The sequence below is a fragment of the Bubalus bubalis genome, chromosome 1 (genome assembly GCF_019923935.1).
Source record: "Bubalus bubalis isolate 160015118507 breed Murrah chromosome 1, NDDB_SH_1, whole genome shotgun sequence".
Lineage (NCBI taxonomy): Eukaryota > Metazoa > Chordata > Mammalia > Artiodactyla > Bovidae > Bubalus > Bubalus bubalis.
In genome coordinates this window covers 84,413,590-84,423,594 of record NC_059157.1, presented here as the reverse complement: position 1 = coordinate 84,423,594, position 10,005 = coordinate 84,413,590, and the positions used below count along the sequence as shown (strand labels likewise).

Here is a 10,005-nt window from a genome sequence, read left to right as displayed (position 1 = left end):
AATACTGGAGTGAGTTGCCATGCCCTCCTCCAGGGAGTCTTCCCAACCCAGGGATCAAACCCTGGTTTCCCGCATTGCAGGTGGATTCTTTACTATCTTTGTCACCAGGGAAGCCCAAAAGAGTGTTATAGAAGTAATTATTTAATTTCAAAGCAGATGAGGTAAACTGATATGATCAAAGGATTAATATGTCCTCTTAAAATTCAGGTCTCATTGTTATGCCATACATTTTTCATAGGATCTCCTCTCTAGAAGATCAATAAAGCACCCATTCTACTTATCATAAAGTTATTTCTTATTTTAAAGGGCATTAGTTAGACACATTAGTTAGGGCATTAGTCTTTCCCAGTAGCTCAGCCAGTAAAGAATCTGCCCGCCATTCAGGAGACCTGGGTTCAATCCCTGGATCGGGAAGATCCCCTGGAAAGGGAGGTGCCCACTCCAGTATTATTGCCTGGAAAATCGTGTGGACAGAGGAACCTGGTGGGCTATAGTCATGGGGTCACAAGAGTCAGACATGACTTGGCAACTAAACCACCACAGTTAGTCGCATAATGCTGAAAACTCAGATGGTATTACATTTTGTTAGCTATCTGCTTCTTTCCAAGGTAGTGATTTAGAAAAATCTTTTAAACTGCTATTTGTAGAAGGATTAAAAAATTAATGAGAAGTGAACCTCTGAAGGTTCTTGACATCTCAAACTGAAATTCTTATAAAAATGTATTTTATTTCTTTTTTTTCTGCAGAATTTATCATTCTCCCTCTTTCTTTTTCAGCTACAAATGTTAGGAATCTTTCTGATCTATACAGATTTTATGACAACAGATCATAGGAATATACAGCACCAAATGTCAAGGAGCTACACAGTCCCAAGGCCTGATTCCTCCCTTCAATGAGTTGATCATTCATTTAGCAAGATGCTGCATATGTAAACAAAAATGAAAGCAACAACAAAAAGAAGACATGAGAAATAAATTTTTATTCATAACTAGGGGCAGCAAATTTTTTTCTGTAGAGGTCCAGATGCTATATATTTTAGGGTTTATGGGCCTTATATTGTCTCTTTTTTATATTCAACTTTTTATTATATATCTTTAAAAATGTAAAAAACATTCTTAGCTCCTGGGATATTGAATTAAAAAACATTAGCAGATCAGATTGGCCTATGGGTCATAGTTTTGCCAATGTCTGACCTATAACAATATTTTTAGAACAGTGCATTTCTACTATCAACAATGAAGCTCGAGACAATGAACTAATAATTAAATAACTAATAATTAAAGATCTTCACTTGTACATATACAACACATGAGACCTATGTATTAATAATAAAATCTTTCCCATCTAGCATTAGGGTACAGTCAAGCTAAGCTCTCTAATATGCCCTTATGAAATAAAAAGTTAGTGAAGAAAATCTCTAAGTGTGTACACACATGTACACATTCAACTTGTCACAAAAGTTCAGGACAAAAGTCTTCTTTCTTTTTATTTCATAAGAAATGTTCCATTCCAATACTCTTGCTCATAAATTTTCCTCTCACTAGTGTACTACTCGGGGAAGGTGATGGCACCCCACTCCAGTGTTCTTGCCTGGAGAATCCCAGGGATTGGGGAGCCTGGTGGGCTGTTGTCTATGGGGTCACACAGAGTCGGACAAGACTGAAGCAACTTAGCAGCAGCAGTGTACTACTTTTGTGATTTTGTTCTGATTTCCCAGTGCACCTTTTATTAGAAATAAGAAACTAGAAATTATTAAAAATCTTTAATAAAGACTTCAATAATGGCCACAAAAAGTAGAGTAGAAACATAAAAAAAAAATAAAGTCTTACAGATGTAAATAAAGCTACACTATAAATTGTTTATTGTTTAGTCTCTAAGTCATGTCTGACTCTTTGTGACCATAGACTATAGTCTGCCAGGCTCCTCTGTCCATGGGATTTCCCAGGCAAAATTACTACAGTGGGTTGCCATTTCCTTCTCCAGGGGATGTTCCTGACCCAGGGATCAAATATGCATCTCCTAAATTGGCAGGTGTTTTTGTTGTTGTTTTACCACTGAGCCACCAGGGAAGTCCTCCTATAAATTACAGTAAAATAATACTGTTCATATTGATGACTTTATTCTAAAGTGAAATTATGTTCATTAGCTTTTTTAAAAAATATAGGAAATTGTCCAATAATGTTCAGAAAGACTTCATTTAAAAGAATTATCTGAGCTAGTTGTTTCTCATCTTAAGCACTTTCAATGGCTCTGCATTTTCTACAGGATCAAGTCCAATCTTCCTAGTATACATTCAAACCTGGCCCAACCCATCTCCCTTGGCTTGGTCCCCACCAATCTTTTCATACAGGCTTTGAACCAGGTAGCTTCAATTCTTCCCACAAGCACCCCCTGCTTTTCCCTGTCTGCTAAATTTCATTTCCTGCTTCCCTGCCTGTAATTCATCTAGTGAGTCATCTTTCAACACATGACTGTCATCTTATATTTTTGAAAGCTTTTTTGACAACCCTAGATTGAAATCATTATTATCTCCTTTCTCTCCTATAATAGTTTGTTTGTACAATTAGTGCAGCCATTTGTCAAACTATCTTTTATTTATTTGTGTACACATCTCCCTCACCAGACTATGAGGTCTTCTATGAGATTATCTATTTTTACCTTCAGGTTTCTAGCATAGCCCTGGCACAAAGTAGGCATTTTAATCAATGATATTGAATTGAATTAATTGGTGTGTCTGGATGCTTATAACCAGGACAAAGTGTGTATCTGTGTAGAACAGAAATCTGATTAGGTGTTAGACTTATGGACCAAAGCAAAATTTATTACTCAAAATAATAATTTTCTGCTGATCAAATAAAACTGAAATTATATATTGAGACTTCAATCATTTTAGGTTAGAAACTTCATCTCATTAAAATAAAAATCCCTCTAAAACTGGAGTGATATGTTAAACTGTTATTAGGGATTTAGTCCAGAGAGTCAATCACATAATATACATTGTAGGGGAAAGGTAAAAACTGGGAGAGTTCTAGGCTCCTTTATAAAGTTGATTATAATGGTTAATTTTATGTGCCAACTTGGCTAAGCCATGGTACACAGACCTTTGGTCAAAAACCAGTCTTGATGTTTCTGTGAAGGTATTTTTTTAGATGAGATTAACATTTAAATCAGTGAACTTTTAGTAAAGGAGATTACTCTCCATAATGTGGATATACATCAATCAGTTGAAGGCCTTAAGAGAAAAAAAATCTGATGTTCCCTGAAAAAGAGGGAATTCTGCCTCAGTGGACTGGGGCTGCAATGTCAATTCTTCTTTGGGTCTCCAGTCTGCTGCCTGAGCTGCAGGGTTTGGACTTGCCAGCCTTCAAGATAATGTAAAGGGGAAAGTAGGTTACTAAATACTCAAAAGGCTTTTTTTTAATAGTCACCATTAAAGCTAGTCATGCACAAGGCTGATTTCTAACACAGAACTTTTGAAAGCAAATGTGGAACTTCAAAATAAAGCAAATGTCAAGTATCATAATATAAATCTCAGATAACATTTTACCTTGTTTTACAGTTTCTCTTCAGAACAATTGGCCTATACATGTTATGTCATTTTTCTTCCAAGTAAAATTTTGATATTTTTATGTGGTCAATTTATAATATCTAAGGGAGAATTACACATTTTATAGGCTGTATTCTCAAACTGGTTAGGTGGCATCCTGTTGCTAATGTCATTAACATTTATTATTTTCTTTCTAATATCCTACAAATCTCTTAGGTTCCAGTATTGTATATTTTTCTAGTAACTGCTTTAGCAGAAACTAGCTTATATGTACTTAATTTATTTTAACCAAAGATTATTCAAAATGAGATACTTTCTCATAATCAGTATTTTCAGTTATAAATTTTTATCAGGAAATAAGAATGTCTTTACAGTTTAATGAAAGTATCAAGTTAGTTTCATTTGCAAAAGCAAATCAAACAGTAGTTATAATCATAGGAACATAGTACTTTTCTTAGTGTATACTTCTTCTAGAAGACCTGTGCTTTCTATATATTATATAATTATCTGTAGCCTCATTAGAGCTAACATAGTTCCATTACTGAAATAATTTACATTTTCCTTTTCAGTCTATTTCCATCATTCACACAACCTTAGAAGTAAAGTATCTCATAGCATCATCTAGCTCATTTTCCAAATTCCCACACTCTGGCAATGAAATTACCCAAGACTCTGACTACTCATCTCATTTTATAGTCATCCAAAAGCAAGGATTTCCCAAGCTTGATAAGATTGTATATCATCCATCTTAAAGCCCTACAAATCTTTAAAGCATGAGATGAAATGTATGTGCAGATCTGTATGCACCTGTATAAACATATGCACTTTAAACTTGTTAATACAAATTTAACAGATATAAATGGAAGTTTCCCATTAATTATTTTTGTTTGTTTTTTGCCATGATAATAAAAAATTTGACAACTTTCTGATATAGACAGTCTCTCAGCAATATCTGTTACCAATATCACGCATAAAATGCTTGAACATTTCCTGTGAAAAGAAGCTCATTGCCTCACAGGAAGGTTAAGAAGGCTGAACTGTCCTTAGAGCTTTAGAAAATTGTGTCATATATTAAGTATAATGGTTTAACCCTATACCCTACATTGGACCACTCCCAAACTGTTCTGCAACCATTGAAATTTCCTTGAGTTAATCTACCATGCCCACACAGGATTATACTGGAATCATTTAAAATTCCTAAGCAAATCATTTTGGAAACTGGTTCAGATTTCCAGTCCATAATCCAGGCTGTATTCATTTCTATAATCTTCGTAATTGAATTTCAAGTTTTTAATTTTTCACTTCTACTGCCATCTTATCTATAAGATTATCTACCTGGTATGGGTTCTCTATCTTAGTTCTTGACCTGTAGCATTCTGCGTTGGCTGGCAGATAAGTCAGGGTTCAGCTTTAAGAAACAGAATAGACTGCAGGTACTTTAAAAGAATGAGGCTTAATAGTGTATTAGGTACTTATAAAATTATTAGAAGACCTGGAGCACAGAATTTTACTCTAACCTTAGCTTTTCAAGGAGCTGCAATTTCTATCATAATCAGGGAGACGGGAAATCAAGTGGTCAATACTAGAATTTGGGTTCAGGATCAAAACCCCATCTGTGTTGTATTATTAAGTTTGGGCCAAATCATGTTGCAATAAAAAACAACCTAAAAATCTCATTAGGCTAAAATGATAAAACCTTCTTTCTTACTCATACAAAGTTCACTCTGCTGCTGCTGCTGCTGCTAAGTCGCTTCAGTTGTGTCCGACTCTGTGCGGCCCCATAGACGGCAGCCCACCAGGCTTCCCGTCCCTGGGATTCTCCAGGCAAGAACACTGGAGTGGGTTGCCATTTCCTTCTCCAATGCATGAAAGTGAAAAGTGAAAGTGAAGTCGCTCAGTCGTGTCCGACTCTAGTGACCCCATGAACTGCAGCCTACCAGGCTCCTCCGTCCATGGGATTTTCTAGGCAAAAGTACTGGAGTGGGGTGCCATTGCCTTCTCCGAAAGTTCACTCTAGATCATGGAAATCCTCCAAGATTGTGATCTCCATGAGATGTTTCACTCATAGTTGAGTCTTTATATAAATATGGACATATGTGAACCCCATGGCTGGGGGAAAAACAGATTAAAAAATAATTCAACAGTTCTTAAATAATTTCTCCCCAAAATTATATATGGTATATTTTACTCATCAGCCAAAGCAAGTCACATGAATATGTCTAACTTCTAGTTGGCAGGGAAATTTATCCACACCTTTGTTCTGGAAGGAAAATGTTTAACAATATTGGTGAACAGTACTAATGACTAACATAGTATGCCTTTTTAATGCCCCCAAATCTAAATTAATTGCATCATTTAAGCTGACAGTCAAGAGCTTCTTGGCATTCATGATAGTCTCTACATCAGGTCCAGATATAGTTGCTCTTGATCCTATGCTTTTATAAACTAAAAGGCAAATGGTGTGCCAAAACACCCAATTTGTAGGAGTGGACAAGATTATTTCAATGAACACTTTCATTCTGAGAGGAGAAGAATAGGATACACGCAGAAGATACTCTCCTGTAGCAATTTAGAATTCCCAATGGACTTTCTACTCTAAGGGTGGGCAATATTCCTTCATTACGCCCCTTCTCTGCTCAGGAGAAATAGCTCCTCCTCCTGACTCTGTGGTCACTGAGAAATTCTTCCTTTGCCATTTTCCTTCTCAGAACTGGCGTCTCAGCTAGGAACTGGGGAAATATACTTTCTTTGTGACTGAGCAATTTTCTCAGACCAGTTCCTGCTTATACTAATTTGTGAGCCAAAGTTTCCTTTAATTCTTCAGCTAGAGATTACTTTTAATTTAGATTTTATTCCTTTTGGTAGAAAACCTCTTGAAAAAATTTAGTAGACTATTTGAGTCCAATCAAAAACAAGTGATAATAGTCAAATGCACAGTTCCTCTTAGAAAATTGTTTTAAAATTTGTAGTATTTATTTAATTTCTGTCCCATGACCATCTCTCTCTTTTGACCAGTTGTGATTCTATGTGCTTTGATTGTGGTAGCTCTGTAATTGAGACATACCTTAATCTCTTTTCCTTGAGACATTTTAACTAATTAAAAGATTTACTCAGCCACAATTTTAATTGGATCTTAAACCTGAGATAGATTAATCCATTCAGAGATTAAAATAACAGATGTGGTGGCCAGCTAATTTGACTTGTGTGATTCAAAGCCTCCTTTAGTTTTTACATGTACTGTGAAGGGCTAAGAAAGGTTCTTCCAATACCGCAAACCCCCAAGTTTCTAGTTTATCTCTCTTCCATTTTATTCTTGCTTGTAAAACTGTCCAATTCTTTTCTGAACTTACTTCTCTCATATAATACCTTCCAACCACAGTCAATAGTAATCAATACACACAACCCATGTTCACTTTGCTATCATCTTCGTCTGGACCTGAAAAGTCATTAAGTATATGATATCCTTCCCTGTTAACTCAGAAGTCCATTTAACAAATTATTTCCAGCAATGAATAGCTCAGACTGTTAGTTTTTGGACTCCAGTCTCCTCAACAATTTTGCCCAAGTCAGTGTTACCTATTTTAGGCTTTGTTATTACATTCCAAGCCTGATGTCAATTTCTGCAGTGTTGAGACTAGTTTAGGTCTTGCTATAGTAACAAATAATTCCAAAATCATGATGATATAAAACAATGGGCAAAAAAAATCCAAAACAAAAATGATGATATATTTCTTACCAGACAAGATCTACTGCAAATCTGGAAGAGTCACTAGGGCGACTGTCACACATGTGACGGCTGAACATTCTAACTGCTTTGTAACACACAGTTCCACCTTTGCTGTGACCAAAAGAAGAGAAAAAATAAGGAACTACATACCACTTTGTATATGCTTCAACATGGGAGTGATATATATGCCACTTCCTTCACATTCTATTGAGCAAAACATGTAACATAACTTCGCCTGTTTCAAGAGGTTAATGATGTGAAAACTTACCACATGTTTGGAAGAAGAATGCATGAACTATTGGTGTTCAGCATGAATGAATAATACGACTGTGACATAGGAGTAAGGGAGCTCTTCCTGTTGCCTTTGTAACTGCTCTTTGCTGCAGTAGTCACTGAAAACTTGAGCCCAAAACAACCCATCTGTTTTTGCTTGCTAAGTCACCTTAGTAATGTCTGACTCTTTGAGATCCTATGGACTGTAGCTAACCAGGCTCTCCTGTCCAAGGCATTCTCCAGGCAAAAATACTGGAGTGGGTTTCCATGTCCTTCACCAGGAATCTTCCCCACCCAGGGATTAAACCCAAGCCTCTTAGGTCTCCTGCATTGGCAGGTGGGTTCTTTAAAACTAACTCCAGCTGGGAAGCGCTTTGGGGGCATATACAGTTTTAAAGAATAAACAAAATAATCCAATATCTACAGTAGGAATATGGCATTTTCTTTAATTCTGCCCTCAAACTTTTACATATAACAACTTTATTTAAGGGAATCTTATCTGAAAGAGAAACTGAGAACAGTGGGATTTAGCTTCCTAAAACCTGAAGACTAGGATAGCATACCAGAAGAACTTTGGACTGGAAGCTGACTGCCAAACCACCATATGATTGCCCCATGTTTCGTGATCTCTGTCCTCTAGCGTGTAGAGTTCCATAGCTCTGTCTAATCTCATCGTCACCTGATAGGGAAAAGCATGTGACAAACAAGTCTAATTCCTTTTCTCTAAAAACTTTTCAGATATTTGGCTCCCTCAAGATTCCCTTTGCTCACAGCTCAACATTCTCAATTACTTTCACTGCTTCTCATACATTTCTTCACCATTTGGTTTATCCAAATCTGAATCCATATAGTTTGTCAGTAACATCCATCTTAAGAGGTAGAACCAAAACTTAAAAATTTTTTGAAGGAAACAATTCATAAAAAGAAAGTATACAATGTTTTCTACTCATTACCTGAAATCTGTAAGTTATATTATTTCTCCTGGAAATAGAAGGTGAAGGTGAAGTCACTCAGTCATGTCTGACTCTTTGCGACCCCATGGACTGTAGCCTACCATGCTCTTCCATCCCTGGGATTTTCCAGGCAACAGTACTGGAGTGGGTTGCCATTTCTTTCTCCAGTCTGGAAATAGAACTATCCCTCAATTAAATACCCTTTTCTATACTATTTTATCTGCTACTTTGTGGGAAAAAAATGAAAATCTTTGAGAAGCCTGGAGTGGGATGAGGGGTATAATGGGCTATAACACCAACCTCTATCTTCTGCACCCCTGTTATCACATCATCATTAGGCTGCCTTTTAGTTTCTCTGGAGTTGGAGAGAAGTATGAAAAGGAGACACGTTTGAAGTCAGGAGAGGTCATATTTGCCTGATACCAAATTTTCTCTGTCTGGGATATTGTTTATACCTGACTCTCCCTGGGCTTTCTGAGTATTCAGAGTATTTAGCTGAGCATCTACTTACATAACTCTGCAGAGATTTCTCTCTTTTATCATGGGGGATCTCTTCCCTGTAGTTCACTAATTCAGACATTTACTGTGACTGGAAGTGTGACCTTCCTCAGTCCTGGTTTTCTGAAATCTGCACTATAAATCTCTACCTGTTGGAATTCATTTGCTGTATTAATCTGATCTCTTCATCAAAGCTACTTTAACAACTCAAAGCTGATTATTTTCCCACATGACCCATATCTGGATTATGAGAAACACTCTCACTTCCTCAACAAATTCTGGGAGGACAGATGATTCATGATATTATTTCTTACCCCTTCCCTTTCCTTAGGCAGAACAGCTAGTTAGCAATCATTTCTCACCATTGTGCTTTTCCAGTGTCAGTCTCACTTAGTATTTGACCCATAAAGATTTGAAGAGTTACAGGAAATTTCTCTAAATGATCAATTTTAAGACCCTATTGCTATGCACAAGTGAAGAGAAAAAAGAAGGCCAGGGCCAGGTGACAACAGACTAAGTAATGCACAAAGTAGTTTTTATCCTCAATTTGAAGTAAGCAGATCATACTTGAATGCCTTGAATTTCCCTTATAGTCTCTCCTGCAGTCTCTGACTATAAGATTCAGCAAATCCTTTCCCTCCTTGTTTTTTTTTTTTTTATTTCGCTCAAATTTTCATTTACATGTCTATGGTCAGAATGTTCTTTATAATTTTTCCAAGACCTTTTCCATGGATAAGCCATATTCTTTCAAAATTTTCATCACTTTCAAATTATCAATCAGATATTATTTGCTGATTAGAACGAAATAACTCGGAGAAGGCAATGGCACCCCACTCCAGTACTCTTGCCTGGAAAATCCCATGGACAGAGGAGCCTGGTAGGCTGCAGTTCATGGGGTCGCTAGAGTCGGACACGACTGAGCGACTTCACTTTGACTTTTCACTTTCGTGCATTAGAGAAGGAAATGGCAACCCATTCCAGTGTTCTTGCCTGGAGAATCCCAGGGA

The 10,005-nt window shown here is 36.7% G+C and overlaps 1 long non-coding RNA gene across 1 annotated transcript; it reads right to left on the bottom strand.

The window, feature by feature from the left end:
* Positions 1-2,849: 2,849 nt before the first annotated feature.
* Positions 2,850-7,682, bottom strand: LOC123333621. Its single transcript, XR_006551030.2, has 2 exons — positions 7,284-7,682; positions 2,850-3,362 (listed from the first exon to the last, which is right to left on the bottom strand). It is a non-coding gene; the product is annotated as an uncharacterized LOC123333621 (long non-coding RNA).
* Between the last annotated feature and the right edge of the window lie 2,323 nt (positions 7,683-10,005).